Source organism: Myripristis murdjan, chromosome 13, assembly GCF_902150065.1.
Source record: "Myripristis murdjan chromosome 13, fMyrMur1.1, whole genome shotgun sequence".
Classification (NCBI taxonomy): Eukaryota; Metazoa; Chordata; class Actinopteri; order Holocentriformes; family Holocentridae; genus Myripristis; species Myripristis murdjan.
Genome location: NC_043992.1, coordinates 23,760,059 through 23,778,020, shown reverse-complemented (window position 1 = coordinate 23,778,020; position 17,962 = coordinate 23,760,059). Strand labels below are relative to the sequence as shown.

The following is a 17,962-nucleotide window of genomic DNA, read 5'->3' as shown; positions in this document are numbered from 1 at the left end:
TTTCTATCTCATATCCACTGCTCCAACACACACTCACTGCTTACACACTCACACACCGATAACACACACGCCTATGCATCTTCAAGTGACAATAACCCCTTGTTACTCAAACAGTAAAGAGTAAGTGGACAGTCTATAGTCAGAGTATGTTTGCACGTGTACAAGTGTGTGTGTGTGTTTGTGTGTTCGTGTCTGTCCATGTGTTTGGACCGATTGTCTCATAGGCATATTGTCCACTTTCTCCTCCAGTCACACACACAATGGCACAACTGTGTCGCCCGTGCAACTGCACATAGCATAGTTTACAGCGTGGTCGGACACACACACACACACACACACACACACCATGGCCTAGGCCTTGGTCGAACTGTGGGTGGACTAGGCCGTTCAGTCTTATTGTGTCTTTTGTCACCCAGTGAAACCCGTCCACCTCGTTCCAGTGGAGGCCCTCTCCTTCCTCCTCCCCTGTCTGTTTCTGTCTCTCTCTACCTCTCTCCCTCTCCTCTTTTCCTCTTCTCCACTACCTCTGTCCATCTTATGGCAGCGGTCCGTCGTTTTGGCTCATGTTCTAGCTGCCAGTTGCGAAATTCCCGTCAGAATGGGAGACGTTGGAAAAGTCGGAGTGCTGTTCCCGAGTGGCTTTTGGGATCTCGGATTAAGGCGCAGGGAGAGGAGGAGGATGATTGGAAGAGGGAGAAAGGAGCAACTAAGGCCAAAGCAGCCTCACAGGCAGGTGTTACAGTTGGTGTGTGTGTGTGTGTATAAGTGTGTGTGAATTGAACACTGCTTGTTGGCTCCACAGCTGTCTAGACAGTAGTGACAGTCATTTTTCTCTGAACTTGCTTGGATTCAGTGAACCTGTGTGCTTTTTGATGGACTGTATGTCTGTGTATGTTCTGCCAGTACGAGTCTCTGTGTGTTGTCTCGTCTTCATGGTGACGGTGTGTTTCCAGTGCGTACAAGCTTCCTACACAGTTCCTTAAAATCACAGATAAAGATGCTGGTAATTCACAGGTCTTGAACTGTTTATGAAACACACCAAGTGTGTCGATACAAATATGACCGCATGCTGTGTAGCTCTGAAACCACTGTTATGTCAGATACTGTTAATATTAATGTTAATAATGTGTGACAGATTGCAGTGATGACATGATAGATGTCAACTCAAATCTTCAAATCCCATCAAGAAATGAAAAGTTGTGTTCCAACATGTTATGTCTGCATTTCGTATATATATAAAAATATATATCATCATCATTATTATGATGATGAAGTGTGTGTGTGTGTATGTGTGTGTGCCCACACATTCGTGCATTTCTGGCCACTGAATCAGACTTTGGACAGGTCTTGTACAGTTCAGCTGCTTGCTGCTGTCATCATGTCAGCCTGTCGGTGACATCACCCCCCTATCATGTGGACTTCATCATGGCGCCCTCTTAACGTGTCATTACATCACCCGGGACACGTGGATGACGTCGTGGCAGGCCACTGTCAGGTTGGGTGCTGCTCACAGTTCAGATCGTGTTTCGCTGAAGGAACTCAGTCTTGTGCCGTCCCACTTCCCCCAAATATCTCTGTGATTAGTCGTTTGGGTGCAGAGGCACAAAATTAAGTGCACGTGCAAATCAAAGATACAGAAATTTAATTTGCAAAAGAACAAAATTGATACAGTGTTTTCTGTCTCAGGACCCAAAGTCTGTTTTGCTTTCTTTATTACCAGATGATATAACGTGATTGTAATTTGACAGAAACCTTTTGCATTTCCCGTTCTAATCACCTGCTGTCTGGTGCATTTTTCCTGGTGAAAGTCCCTTGGCACACAGGAAGTGATTATTTCCCAACAGCAACTTCAGTGTTTTGTTTGACCAAAAAATAGAAGAACATGCATGAGTTGTGACAGCTGCCGTGTATGACAAGACAAAGAAAAGACCAGGGTCCTAAGAATTTAAATTAAATTAAATGTCATCAACAGGAAACAAAGAAAGAGCCGTAGATTTCAATTTTAATTTTGCCATTGTAAGGTTTATGTTATACCAATAAACTACGACCATTTTTTGGTCTTTCGTAGCCTAATCTGTCTGTCTTTTAAAATTCAGAAAGTCTAAAACAGCATCCCATTTTACCCTCCCTCCCCTTCACAGGTGAGTGCTACAGAAAGGCTTGATTTTTCTGGCCGCTGCCAGCCCCTGTTCTTAAAATAAAAACATTTTGTCCCAAGATGAGTTTTCACAAAACTCTGAGTCAGACTGAAAATATGTTGACCTCACCTCAACTGAGAAAACTTGGACGTGTGTGTCTTGAGTGCAAGATAGAGAGAGCGAGAGAGTGTGAATGAGAGAGAGAGAGAGAGAGACAGAGAGAGAAGGAAGGATGGAAAGAAGGAGAGGGGTGGTCTCCCTTGCACCCCTCCCCCCTGACTCACTCTCTCTCTCTCTCTCTCTCTCTCTCTCTCTCTCTCTCTCTCTCTCTCTCTCTCTCCCCCTCTCTCCCTTTCTCTCTCTCTCTCTCTCTCTCCCTCTCTCTCTGGAGGTGTTTGTGCAGAGTTCAGTGCATCAGATCAGGTCTTGGAAAGTGGATCACACTTTCTTTCTCTCACTAACTGCGTTTTTTATCGGCCCTTGTGTGTGCACATTTTGCTGTATCGAATAAGAAACGGCAGCTATTTAATAAAATCCCCAAAATGCAATGAAAAGTTTAAACTGTTTATTCCACAAAAACAAAAAAATGCGACAGCTTGTGTTGCGGTAACATCAGCAGGTGCAGGTGGACAGATGAAGACATCAAGACACTGACAAGACGGCCATATTAGACAGAAGGAGGGAGTCTCTCTTTGCTACGTTATGCACAGCCATGTAACTAGCAGAGAAACCGGTTGCCTGTAGCAACAGTCAGATGATGAAGACCTTAAGATGCGCCATCATTCAGCAGCCACAGAAGTTTTGTTTGCTTAAGCACATGTTACGGAAATGACCCTTAATTCACTTGAGTTTGTTGCCGCGTTTAATTATTTGCTTGTAAATAACTTGCATGTTTTCTCTCCCCTTATTACTGTCTCCTTCTCTGTTGTCCGCCCTTTCTTTCCCTTTGGCTCGGCTGGTGTCTATGTTTTCACTTGCTAATTGACATTAATTAAGTGTGAGGGTAACAGCAGTCTTTCAGCACATCGATTTTACACACAAACACATGCACACACATGCACACAGTTGAAACTAAAAACACTGATATCAGACCAAGAGTCAAATATAATGCACACAATTGAACAGTGAATGGAGTCGGTAGGTCTGCACCAGAGGCCAATTGTGAGAGTGTGTTTGAGAGAGTGTGAGAAAGGGAGTATTTGTGTGTTCAGTGATAAGAAACAGTCAAACCATTTCAGTTGAGTCGCGGTGTCACCCACTATCAGCTCTGCACATTTCCACGCTATATCGCTGTGTTGTTTGCCTGTGGTAAGGTGCTTAGTGGTTTGAAAAGACCTTAATGGATCTGTGAGTGTGTGTTTGCCAGTTGTGTGTGTGTGTGTGTGTGTGTGTGTGTGTGTGTGTGTGTGTGTGTGTGTGTGTGTGTGTGAGAAAGAGTTGTTCCTGCTGGGGAAAGTTGGGAAAGAGCTGAATAAGTGTATGTAGCCTGCACTAGGCTTTTTTTCTTTTCTTTTCTTTTCTTTTTTTTTTTTTTTTTTTTTAGGTCAGATCCAAACTAGAGCTAATAGATAATATTACTCTGGCTGGTCACGGAATCTCCCTAATAGCAAAAAACACACATTCCAGACCAAAAGTTAATAATTTTTTGTCAAATGAACACAAAGTATTGGCTTAAAGGGATGATAAACCCAATAAAAAAAACAGGGATTTTCTTATTTAGTGTTATTCTTGAGTACTATCTTCATCATCCACCAAGATTTGAGAGTTCCTAAAAGTCAATAACTGTAATAAAATTTAGTATTAAGGTCTGTATTTTCTACAATAATCCATTCCAGCCGGGCTGGGTGGGCTTTAGTTCTCCTTATAGAGTAGCAGTATCATGTGGACCCTGGTAAGACCAACCAACTGTCCAGCAAAGTGAAAATATTCCTCGTGGCGAAACTGAAATAGCTGCAGCTGTGTGTTAACAAGTATGTTTCAAGCTGACACTGCTGTAGAGCTCACTTGCTTAAAACATTTACTTTGGAGGCTTGTAGTAGAAGCGTTGACGTGAGAAAACGTTGGTTGATTGGTCAAATAATCATCAGTAGAGGAATAAAAATGTTCAAACCCAGCAAAACCCGCAAAACCCATCATTTGACTCAGGAGAAATCAGCCTGAAGGCCTCTCTCTGCACAGACAGGACAGCAGATTGTCAGTTTCATGTTTTCTACACCCGGTGATGATGATAAAACACATTTTACTGCCCCTTCTAATACTGAGCGATGATGTGCAGTTTAATAGTCAGAAGACCTGTGGGCAGTGATGAATGGGTATTGGTACATCTCTAACATCTCTAATGCCTGCTAGCACTGAGTTTTGGCATTGACAGAGCCGCTAATTTGAATTTAAGGCCGTTCATTTGAAGCACTTGAACCAGAACCGGCGATATGAAAACATTTGGAGCGATACCCGGCCGCGCTGATTTGCTTTTGTAACTGATCTTTGTTGCACATTGAAGCTAGCCGTTTTCTCCCAGGCGTGCTTCTCGCCAAGCTTTGTTAGCAACCCCGTGGAATTATGAAATTGTGTGTGTTCTTGTTCGCGCGTGTGTGTGTGTGTATACTGACCTGCTGTCCCTTGGCTGTCTCTCGCACATTCTTCCATTGGCGTGGAAAGTTTGCCAATCAAAACAGCCGTAATGATCGCCATGGTAATGATGATGGTTAATGATGATGACTGCCATTTATCCGAGGGGGGATGTGGTGGTGGTGGTGGGGAGGTGTTCTGCCTGCCTATCTGTCCATCTGTCTTCTTTGTATGTGTGTGTGTGTGGTGTGTGTGTGTGTGTGTGTGTGTGTGTGTGTGTGTGTGTGTGTGCGTGCTCCCCTACATTTGTGTAAGGGTGTGTGTTTCCAAGGATTTTTTTTTTTTTTTTTTTTTTGATGGGCTCACACAAAGCTCCCATCACTCAGTGACAGCCAGAGGATTGTGGGTAAATGGGTCCATCCTTCCAGAAACAATGTAGTCCTTCTTCACTTCTCAATAGGCTTCTTATTTTCAACTGAGCCCCGACCCTTTTCCCTTCAAACATTTTATCCATCAGTTGGCATTTTGATTGTACACTTCTGAAATGTTATTGTGAAAAGAGGAGAGAAATTATTCCGGGTTCATACCACGAGCCGCAGAAACATCATTCATGTTAAACGCACTTGGAAGGACCAGGAGTTTTAAATAAATACGACAACTTGATTTCCAGTATAATTTAGTCATTAGACTGGGACATATGAGACATACAGGGACCCAAAAAACTGTCCTTTTGTAGCATTTGCTCCCAAAGCCATCGTTCAGCCATCACTAATGAAAAGGGGGAAAAAAATCAGGTCTGACACCTTGCAGAACAGATAGCAACAAACTACCTTTGCCATTTTGTCGCATTATTTTTGCAAAACCAAGCTCACAGATCCTTTTGTATCTTATCATTGACCTATTTATCTATTTATGTGCCTGAGTTGTTTCACTGCAGCTGCAGTTCTCACTGAAAAGTTACAAGGTTGTGAATGAAGGCTGAGCAGACAAAACGCTCCAGATAAGGTGACGTCATTCCCTTAAAATAAATTGTTTGACCAGCAGTGTGACCTTGAGGTTTCGAGGGGAGCTGTGCATCCTTGTCGCTATCAGATTTTTATTCCCCCCTTCAGGTGAAGGAGATCTATCTCACATGTTTATGCATCCTGTTTTATTTCCGTTTGTCTCCCTATAAAGTAGCAAACTAGAGTTGTTAAAGTGGCAAAAATCAGTTTGATGAGTTGAATGTAGCAGAATTTGGGGAACAGCCCATTAAAATACACTCTCTGGTATCCATGAATATGTAGCTCCAATATAAAGTGGCTTCTGTTTGTTGATGCTGCAGATCTCCTGAGCTCAGCTGACACTAGTGGTGTCATATTCTGCGCATCCACTGACTTTCCTTCCTTTTTCCATAATATCCCGTTGGTCTCAGATGAAACGATGGTTGCACACGTCTTTGTCGCTTGGATTTCTCTCCTCCTTTCAGCCACTCCTCTTGTCAAAGCTTCTGACACTCAGAACTGTTTCAAGTGACGTTTCACTGCAGCACAGCATCTCTCTGTGTTTTTTTTTTTTTAAGCTATAAAGGCGCCTGCAGGCCTCCAGTGGCGTCACTGTTGCAGCGCCTTTCAACGATTCAAAGATGTTTTTCAAGTTGGAAGAGGAGGGCAGGGAATGACGGCCCCCAGAGCAAAACTTTGTTGTTTGTCTTTTCCAGTTTGCAGACCACCGCCTGTCAGCAAACGGTCCACAAAATAGTTATGACACAGTGCCGAATTCTTTGCAAAACGAGTCATTCATTCCCAGCTAAAACAAATAATTCCTCCACCTCTTGTTTACTATGATTCTCCTGTGCGTTGTGATGGTGCATTTTGCTGACCGCAGCAACATTTTGACATATGACGATGACATATTTGAAGAATTTACATTACAGCTCAACTATATACACACGAGCTGTGTCTCATCTGTATATGGGCCTAATTTATGTTTTTGCACGGCAAAACTGTGTGTAGCGAATTTCACAGGCCATGTTGTCAATAATAAATTTTGCACAGGCTGTAAAGCTCACACACACACCATCACTTTGCAAATCTTGAACCAGTGCTGGAGAAAGTTGCATGGGGTGCAACGGTGACTTGCCACTGCTCTAATGTGGATTTGCTATTTGCTTTTAGGCAGTAGAGAAAAAACCTTGGATACGTATCGTGTTGGCCGATCTGTTTTACTTGATATGTAACAGGATAGGTTAACGTCAGGAACCCATATGAGCCCATAAAATAAAACCACTCAAAATTATGAAGGCAGAAATGGACTGAAAATGTCAGAAGTTCACTTTTTCAAACATGGCAATTATTCTCAATTGCCCAACGCGCAGTAAAAGCGCCAAGAGGGCATGTCAAATCACCTTGATCATCAAGCATCTGCTTTGAACTTTTGGAACATTAAGCGCAGGGCCAAAATGGCTGCCTCCTTTGTGAGGTTTCTGGACCTACCGTGAACTCTGACCCACTTCAAGGCAAAACCACTTTGAAAAGGCTCTTAAAAAGGGGCAGTTAAGCCAGTAGCACGCTGTGAAGTTTTTCACTTCTATGGAAAAAATATCAACCCTAGATAGTCCAGCTGGTCTACCTGCCAGTCTAAATATGTTGAAGACATGGTAGAACAGGCCATAAAGAAAATATGACACGGTAATGTTACCAGTCATGATGTAGAAACACGTGTCAGGTACGACATCAATGTATGTGAATCTAAAATGTTACTTACAAATGAAATATTGGCTTATTTGGCTTTGGCTGTTGCAGTCCAGGTTTCTAATGACTTGACCTGCGTCATACTAGCCAACAGGGAGATGTGAGCCTGTGTCACTGTGGGTTCAAATCCAGCCCATAATGCACTTTGTGGCATCCTTTCCTCTCTCTCTGTTCCATATCTCCTGCCACTTTCTAATAAAGCCAAAATGCTGTGAAGGTAATAGAGGACTTTGAAAACCATAAGCTTTAAGTTTCAAATACAGGCTGTATTGTCTTTAATTAGAAAAATGTGCACAGAGGTGAAAACAACATGGATGCTGCCTTTTAAGGAGCTACTTGGTCTCTGTTATCCTTCTCGCAGGAACCATAATTATCTCCATTGAGAGGGCAGGGCAGGAAGTGGGTTTTTGGGGAGGCATTTGAGCAGAGCACACTACCGTTGTGCAGCAGCTCCCTTCATGTGCCGGTCAAAGAGAGGAGACAGTGGGAGCTCCGCCGCTTTAAAAGCTTCAAAGCACTTCGGGGTTTAGTGACTAATGTTGCATTTCGGCTAGACAGTGACGGAGAAGTGGATTTTTTTTTTCTCTTACATTCGTTAGATGATGGGGGCCCTTATGTGTTCTCTTGGTTGTCCAGGGCAATGGTGTGTGGGACAAGTGTGTGTGTGTGTGTGTGTGTGTGTGTGTGTGTGTGTAAGTTGCCATTGGAATGCGGTGACATCAGAGGGGCTAGTGTTTCTGTTTGAGAAGAGAAGAAGGAGAGAAAGAGGTTTGGAATGTCAGGACAATAAAACAAACCAAGTTTACATGTTCTCTCTCTCTCTCTCTCTCTCTCTCTCTCTCTCTCTCGCTCTCTCTCGCTCTCTCTCTCCCTCCCTCTGCTGCCCCGTGGACTTGCACACCTTTCCTCTCACCCTTGACCCCTGTCTGCCCGTCTCATGTTTACCTCCCCCCACACTGAGATCATTGTTCCAGCGTCTGCCTGTCTTTTCTGTCTGTGCTTCTCTCTCTCTGCTCTTTCTCACTTTCTTTCTCTCCGTCTGTCTCTGTCTCATTCTCTTTCTCTCTCCCTCACCTCTCTCTATTTTTATTCTCTCTCCCACAGAGCTCACATCTGGATCTTATTGACAGACTGAACAGCCCTTCAGCCATAAAAGACTCTCTCTTCACTCTGTGTGTGTGTGTGTGTGTGTGTGTGTGTGTGTGTGTGTGTGTGTGTGTGTGTGTGTGTGTGTGTGAGTGTGTTCTAGGGATGTTTGGTAAAATCTACAATTCCTCAAGGGGTGTTTATATTTAGGTCTGCAGTGCTTTGCCATGCACACACACACACACACACACACACACACACACACACACACACACACACAATGAATTCATCCATGGCCATGCGTTACAGGAATGTTTTATGTATTATAACATGTAATAATATGACAATATGACATTACCTGGTGATTATTAGCTTTATCACAAAAATGTAACAGATTTAACTGATGATCTAATAATAGCATTAACTCAGTGATGTAATAATGTACAAGTTATGACATTCTTGACCTTGACTTATGAGCTATTCCATTATTAGTCTCAATTATTATAACGTCAGTAGAAAAAAAAAAACACTGAATGTTATACTTTTTAAGTAATAATCACTGGTTAATGTGATCATGTGATTTTATTACATTTATTATTTATAATTTGTTACATTGATAAGTTTTCTTATGTTTTCAAACCATTTAAAAGCACATCACATTTTGATAAACTGTGTGTGCCGACAGGTAATACATTATCAGTACCTAGAAGGCTCTTGTCTGTTTCCAGCAAATATTTTAATTTAAGAGGAGGCTGTATTGTGCCTTTCCTTTGATGCTTTAATATAATCAGCATATTTATCTCTTGACATTATAGACATCTCGTGTTTTAGGGGGAAATCTGGCCACATTTTAAAGGTTTTAAATTTGTTCTGTGGTCAAGCACCATTGCTGTATAAAAAATGGTATTGCATGGTGTGGTGCTGATTCTGCCATGACACTGCATCATTTGAACTGTGATCCTATTTGAGATGGCTTTCAGTAGGATCAGATCTTATTGTGCATGATTTACAGTTACGTACAAAATTTCTCTTATGTATGCAGAAAGCCCTATTTTAGTGGTATTGCCCCTGATTTAGGTTATTCTTGAGTTATGATTTTGTATGTCATGGGAGAAGGCAGCAGAGGAGGTTGTACCAAGGCCATAATTATGTATAATCTTTGGTTTTTCCCAGAGCTATCTTGCTAGAGAGAACTGTGCCACTGAATTTAACAAAGCTTGCAGTTCGTCTCACTGTGTTCGGTCTTAATACAAGGCTTGGAGTTTTCCTGACAGCTGATTGTTGGTCCAGGGACAAAAAAATTCTGGAGCCTACTTCTGACACATGAACCCTGACCCAGTTAATCTCAGCTGAGTGTTATGTCGGGTAGCTGGAGAGCAAGATTTAGCGAGTTCAGATTAAGCAAGTTCTGGAGATTCTTGAGCTTTACATTTTGATTGCAGGATTTAATTTTGAGAAATTATGGGTTGTTTTGGGACCAGGCAGTAGTCTTGTCACAGAGAGACCCACAACAAACAGGTCAGAGACCCACTGCAGGTACTGAACTGCAGTTTGGAGAAACACTGCTTTTTGCAGCCGAGCTGAGCTGCCTCTGACGTTGACACCATTTCACCTTTGACCCTTTTCCTCACTGCTCCAAGAGCTAAATACTGCCTGCTTTAACCTTACAGAGAGTTATCAGTAGCAAGCTGACAGCGAGATTTAGACACTTATCTTGTTAATGACAGGCCTGGAGCTCCAGCAAACCAAAGTTTGTTAACAAAGGAGGGAGGGGAAGAGCCTGGCTCACTAACTTATTGGGTGTCATACTGACTCACTTGTTCCTTTTCCACCAGCAAACCATGAAATATGTGAGCTGGGGCACCCGACAAAATGATGCTGTTTACTACTGACAATTAGTAACAATGTATGAGACTCAGTGTGAACTTCATTCTACAAGGGAAAGGTGGATTACAAAGTACAGTTTGTGTATTAGCAAGGACCTCTTAATGTAATATGCATCATGATGCGATTTATATTACAGCACACCAGGTAATTAAACTATGATAAATCAGCTGACAAATTCAAATCAGTTTGATACATACTTCCCATCTGTATTTGGCACAGTGAACCTAACCGAGTGCAGTAAAATGTGAAAATAATTTTGGTGCATAGCAACACAAGGGGCTGATCAAGAATTGGAAAATGTAGTACCACAGCGCTCAGCTGTAACATTTTTTTTGCACATCTGTATTGCAAAGTGATTTATAGGCAGATAGTCTGACTGACTGCCTTTATACATTCTCAGCTGGACTGTGCGCTTTGATGGGCAGTGCAGGGATAAAAAAAAAGTATGTAGATTATGTAATATAACTTTGTGTGTGTGTGTGTGTGTGTGTGTGTGTGTGCCTGTGTGTGTGTTTGATATATATAATTAATAATTATATATTGTTGTTACAGCCTGATTGCAGGTCACAGGGTCAAACCCTGTCCCATTTCTGGTGTGAGGAAATATCACAGCCTGGTTAATGAGAAGGGTAGAAACCTGCATTTTGAGGCCAAAACATGGAAAAGGCCCTGGTCTTGACTTTGTTTTCCACAGTAACTATAGTGATTGAAGAGTGGGGGTTGGATGTGTGTGTATGTGTGTGTGTGTGTGTGTGTTTATATATCTGTGTGTGTGCTCTATTAATAGGAAGAGGAATGGTACAGGCCTGGGAATGTTGTACTCTCCGGAAAAACAAACTTCTCTCTCTCTCCCCCTCTTTCTCTCTCTCTCTCTCTCTCTCTCTGTCTCTCTCTCTCCATGTGAGAGGAGAAATGGGAACGATGTAGGGAGGGAAAGAAAAATGACAAGATGAGGGTGGGTGGGGGGCGGTGATGGCATGAGAAAAGAAGAGAGGAGGGAGGGAGGGGGAGTTGGTGACAGAGGCCTTGTGGAGGAAAAGAAAATGTCTCTCTGGCTTTGTCGTCGTCGCCTGTCACTGCCACCGGTTCTATTTTCTGCCTCCTCTGGTTTTCTTCTCTTCCTTCCACTCTCCTCTCCTCTGTTGGTTTGGAGTTTTCTCCGCTGTTTAGTTAGGGAATACTTCATCCATTCAAGGGCAGCCTCCATCGCAGGACAAACGAGCAGAGCCACTTCAAGGAAATTTTGCTGCATCGTTTGAGCGATTTAATGATTTTACTTGGTTTTGAAATCAAAAAACAAATATTCCTCTCATCGCTGCTTTCTCCTTCTTTTTCCTATTTCCATCTGTTCTGCTCCTCGCCCCATGCATGGCAGCACACCCAAGGGTGCTCGGACATTCAGACATTACACAACCAGTACATTAATGGAAACAGAAACAGATACACAAGGCCCCAAGGGCAGGACATGAAACTCAATGTGTAAAATACTGCATAATATTCAAATTAAAGCTGAAATATAAGCAAATGGATCAAAACATTTTAGGATTTTCATGCAACAGCAGCAAAAATGCACTTAGATGCTGTCATAGAATGAAATGAATCAACAGAGAGCATATGAAGTAGAAACTGCTTTGAAAAAGTTCACAAATAGCTGCTATCTGCCCTGATGTGCGCTTGTTGATGTGTGCATTCTTCCTTGCATGTGTGGATGCATGTATTCTGTGTGTGTGTGTGTGTGTGTGTGTGTGTGTGTGCAGTGCTTGTGTGTACAAGCATGCCACCTGGATGCCTGCGTTTCAGCCATTTGGGCCCGGGCCAGAACATTCTGGAAAGAGGACCTGTGCAAGTGAGGTAGGAAGCGAGGAGGAGAGGGGCGGGGGGATGAAAACGAGGAAAAGAATGAGAGGATTTTGGCTTCTTATGATTCCTTCCATTCTGAGACAGAGGTCCCAGGGGTTATTTTTGTCCCCTCTGAGGATCCGTAGCCATAAACAGGCCACTTGTGATGTAATCTCTTCTCTTTCTTCTTCTCCTCGCTTTTCTTTTCCTCCCCCGCCCTTCTTGCCGCCTCCCCTCTTCTTCGCCTCCCTCCCAGTATGGAGTTTAAAGTTCGCTCCTTCTCGATTGTTCCAAGGCCGGTTTCATTATATAGCTAAAGAACCCCAAACGGGACATCGTCCTACTTGATGCCACTTGAAGATTTTGTGTATGTGTTCATGAAACTGAGTTTCAGCCCCAGGCTCTGAGACTGAGACTCCCATTCTGGTCCCGCGTTGAAAAAGAAGCTGTTGTGAGGCTAGAAATGCAGAGTTTCTATAAGACTGGTGCTGGCCGGTTTCTCTTTCATTTAAACTTGATTTAAGTGCGCAGGCCGGGGAGCGATTATTGGCGAAATTCAGTTTAATATTTACTACATTAGTGATTTCCTGGCAAAAGACATCCACTGCAATGTAAACCACTTTCGATGAGGTACATTGAACACCCTAGACATTTTTACTGTGCCCTTGGAGCGGCTGGAGGGGTTTGGTTTTTGGAGAGTGGTGGTGAAACTGGGCAGAGGGCGCCGGGTACAAATGGCAAAGAAAAGGAACCTTTAGTGTGAGCTTGCTCTGTGTGTGTGTGTGTGTGTGTGTGTGTGTGTGCGCATGTACATGGGTGCAATGTTCGCTGATCTAATCGCTCCCTCTGAGAGCAACGCTGGGACTGAGCCCGTATCACACACACATACACACACACACACACACAGACACACACACACACACACACACAACACTGCCATATAAGGAGAGAGTGAGAGGGAATTGGGTAGGGTTGAAACAGGGGGTCTCTTTTCCTCTCTCCCTCTTTCTCTCTCTCTCTCTCACTATCTTAAAGTTCATTGGCAGTTCTCTCTTTCGCTCGCTGTCTTTATTCACGCTGTCGCCTTCCTTTTTAGTTAACACTGCATTATGCTCTCTTATCCCACTCCCTGTGCTCCCTTTTCTGTCATGTTTTTTTTTTTTTGCCTCCTCCTTTCTTTCTTCCCTAGTCAGGCTGGCTGCATCTCTCTCTCTCTTTCAGTACACACCCAGTTTTTAAAAAGTATTCTCAAGTGTAACCCCCCCCCCCCTGGTTTACTCATGAGTATTCATTAACTAAATGCTCTACTGCTTACCAGTCCCCTGTTCAAATAGACCGTTAATATTGCCCCAGTCTAAACACATTGTTCACAGCAGTGCAGGCCATTAGGAAATAAGTCGATCGTAATTCGAAGTATAAGTAAACAAAGGAGCGCTTCCACCACCACTGATAGAATGTGACAAAGGCTTTTCTTCCCTGCTTTGTCTTGTGGTAACTATTATGCAACGGATTCTTACGGTCACGCTTCATTTCTCGACGGCGTCCTGCAAACACTTTGCATCTCCCAAAAAAACGTTTTCCAAAGAAGCCGAGGGTTGGCTCAGCCCGGTTTGGCGGCTCAGTGTATATTTGACATTTCATAATTCATTATTTTCAGTGGTTTGGCTCGAGCCCACGGGCTTGTGAGCCATTGCCTCTGCATCGCAGTTGCCGATAACACTGTTTGGCAACATGGTTGGTTTCTGCGGCAAACCGACAAAACTGAACCAGTGTCGTCTTTTAAAGCACTTCTGAGGAGCTGTTTGTGCAGGCGTGCTTTCATGTGCTAATGTTTCTTTTTCCATTACTGGTCCAATATCGGCTTGGTGATATAAGTTTACTCCCCTTCACCACCCTGACCAGATTCAGCTGCTGCACTCTTTGTCATTTGTTTATTATTAGTATTATTAGTGTTAGTGTTATTATTAGTGTTTTTATCTTTGCTTGTGGCTGATATCAGATCAAACCTTCCAGAGTGCTGTTTGGCTCGTTGTGGGGGGTCATGCAGTTCACTGTGGTCCTGTTAATGAATATTTTGCCTAAACTGTGGTTAATGTGTACAGTAAGATGGTGGAGAGTGCCCCCCATGGCCGCTGTGTTTTTCTGTGTGTGTGTGTGTGTGTGCTTGTTTGTGCACATCTAATGGAATGTGTGTGTTTCATGTGAGCAGTTATAAACGGATCCATTTTCCTGGGAGTATCCGGTATCTGAGTGTGTGTGTGCGCGCGCGCGTGTGGGTACGTGTGTGTGTTTCTGTGTCTGTGTGTGCAGCAGAGATAAAGAAAACTTTTCCCTTTTTTAGCTCTCTCCCAGTGGGAGCAGGACACATGGAGGGGGTGGGGGGCTCACTCAGGTCTTCTCCTCTGTTCACATGAACTGCGAACAGGAAGGAGCTCTTATGTTTGACATTTCTCTTTCACACGCACACACGCACACACACACACACACACACACACAAGGTTAGCCTGAAACTCAGTAGGACATGTATTGCTGCGTGTGGGAGATTTGATATGTTTTAATGTTGCATTTGTATCAGCAGCGTGTTGATGTGTGTGTACAAAGTTGTCATAGTCACAGGTCATAAATCAAACGGGTGTAATCTACACCCCTCCGCTAACACCCCCCTCTCTTTTTCCACATCTCTGTTTGTTCGTGGTTGCTTGTTGTTTAATCTCTCACTTATTATTGATTCCTTGTTGCAGTAATATTTACACCCCTACACTCCCCTCTATTAACCCTGTTTTTATTCTGCCTTCCTGCTTTGTTCCCTCCCTCCAGTGCTTCTTCCTGTGAAAACAAACTCTACGCTCAGAGAATAGCCTTCACAGATACTTTTAGTTATACTTTAGAACTGAATGTTTTGAATCTGTGAAACTAATTAGAATTTATAAAGCAGTAGCAGCAGCAGCTAGCAGCTATCTTTGAGGGGAGGCAGCTGTGCTTGTGTTGCTTTCTGTTTATGTTGAAATTTGTATCCTGCAGCCTGTTGTGTCTTACAGCACCGGGGAGTGGGACACTGACAGAATCAAAGACCTCTCCACTCTGTTGGCTGCCAAAAACATGTCTTCATGTGCAAATTCACAGCTCAGAATTCGACTTCCACTTGAACTCTGACCTTGGCGTACGAATGCGGACAGTGCAAAATTATTCTGGATGGATTCCTTTTCTTTGGCTTTGCGATGGGTTTGTGCGACAGATTTCCGTGTTGGTTTTGCGCTCATGTGACCGCACTGTTGGAGAGAGAATCTGCAGATGTTTGGGCGCAGGATTGATCGTGGCTGCTCACCTGAGAGAGTGAAACAAGCAGACACACCCGCCTCATTTACATTCATGAGAATGTAACTGAGAAGGCTGCGATTTGTGATGCAGCTACAAAGCCTGTAAAGAGAACCATGTACTGTAGTGTGTGTGTGTGTGTGTGTGTGTGTGTGTGTGTGTGTGTGTGTGTTTACTGAATGTATGTGTTTGTGTTTTAAACTGCCAGTCATTATTTGATTCACGCATATCAGGCCTCTCTCTCTCTCTCTCTCTCTCTCTCTCTCATTCATACTTTCTGTTCCATTCAGATGTTACTGTGGCAACCTGAGTTACATAGCAACTGACCAGCCAATAGTAACAGTCTTTGATCTCGCTCTCTCCTTCTCTCTCTCTCTCTCTCTCCCCACATCACACCTGCCTCCCTGTCCAAACTCAAAGTGTGTGTGAGATCGTACGAGAGCTGCCCCACAGCCTCCGACTCATTTGACTTGCAATTTCCACTAATCCTCACACCTTTTACAGCAAATCTGTGTGGGCTCCTTCAATCACTGCTGCCGACGTGCCCTTGAGCAAAGCGCTTAAAGCTCTAGCTTAGCTCGAGCCGTTCAGTGGCAAACACACCGCACCACTCGCAGGTGTGAAAGCTTCGTGAGTGTGAAGTGGGGTTTTGCTGCATGAATGCCCAGCAAGCCCTCCCCCTGTTAAAAAAGCGGTTCTAAAAATTCCCTCCTGCTTATCCTCACTCTTTCTTTCCCCTGTAGCACTTTATTCTCCGTCTTACTTTACCTCCTGACTGCCCTGTTACACCCATTCCCTTTCATCTCTTCCTCCCGTCTTGCATTTTTCTAGTCCTCTGTGTATTCCCTCCATCCAGCCACAGTCTAATGAGATCTGCCTTTGTTCTAGTGCATTATTATGTCACTGGTGTCTGTGAGTGTGTGTGTGTGTGTGTGTGTGAGTGTGAGACACACACCAATGCTTCTGTCCCAGTCTTTGTCAAGTCTCAAAGCTGCAATATATCCTGACAGTATTTTCCTGGCATGGTTTAGGCCCCTTAAAGAGCACAGTAAATGTTTTGGTGGCCCAGAGCCTTAATAAAAAAAGATGCCTCATTTATTGCAGCATTTGTCTCGCTATTGCGGTGTGGAAGCCGCTTCCCCCCTCGCACCCCCCCCGACACACACACACACACACGCTCACATGTGCACAAATTCACACATACATGGATTTTAGGCCCTGAGGGGTCAGGAATGCCAGAAAAAAAAGAAGGATAAAGGAGGAGAAATGGAAAAGGAAGGAGGCATAAGAGGGGGAGAAAGAAGGAGCGGATAAAGCATTAAGGGGGAAAATGAGAGGCAGGGTGGAAAAACTAGAGGGAGTTCTGATATTCTTTAGTCAAACATTAGGCTTGGAAACGCACAGAGCAAATGAAGAAACACCTTAGACGTGCAGTGGATTAATTATTAAAAAAAAAACAACTGACCTTTGCACGTGAGAGAAACTTACACAAATCTACCCATAGCCTTAAATATGAAAATACCTTAAATATAAATATGGTGGAAAAAAAAAGCAAAAAACAAAAACAGAGGGCCGGAGAGAGAGGGAGATTGGCCTAATTCACAGCTTGGTGCTTTGCCCTGTAGTGTTACGCAGAGCAATCTGCCAGGACTGCTGCTGACTAGCTGACTGTCTGCGAGCTCCACGCTGATATTTCAGTAAGCCTCTGTCTGGATCTGCCTCCCTCTCTCTCTCTCCCTCTCTCTCTCTCTCTCTCTTTTCTCCCTCTCTATTTTAATTCTCTGCCTATATCCCTGCACTTGGGAAGAAGGAGTGTGTGAGAGCGAGCCCGTGTGCTGCCGAGGGGCCAACAGCAACACGGTGTGCATCTTTTATGAGACACAGTTTCCTGAGAGAGAGAGAGAGAGAGAGAGAGAGAGAGAGAGAGAGAGAGAGAGAGAGAGAGAGAGAGAGAGAGAGAGAATCCAGTGTACAGTCTCTCAAAGTTCACTGTTATTGGTACATCTCCTAAAAATAACAGTGGTTTCTCATGAAAGACAGAGAGGGATGTGTGTGTGTGTGTGTGTGTGTGTGTGTGTGTATGTGTATGTGTATGTGTGTGTGTGTGTGTGGATAAAGGAGAGGAATTGCCTGATTAGGGAAGTGAAGGAGGGCTATATGAGACATGGGAGGGATTTTAGAAACAAACCGAGCAAAGGATGGTGAGAGAGAGAGAGAGAGATGGAAGGTATTTCCGGAGTGGTGCTGGGGTGAAGATGGGTCTCTGCTCTGAGCGATGGCTATCTCTGGAGCCCGGTGCATTGTGGGATACGGCTGCTGGACAGGAAGTGGATGGGACGTCAGATTACAGGCCGTCGCGGTGGGGCTGGAAATCGTGGGTGCAGATTTAGAAGGGAT

General features: G+C 43.8%; 1 protein-coding gene across 1 annotated transcript in view; it reads left to right on the top strand.

The window, feature by feature from the left end:
- arhgef17 (Rho guanine nucleotide exchange factor (GEF) 17) overlaps positions 1–17,962 on the top strand; it is a 94,760-nt gene that overhangs the window by 16,769 nt on the left and 60,029 nt on the right. The window lies entirely within an intron of this gene.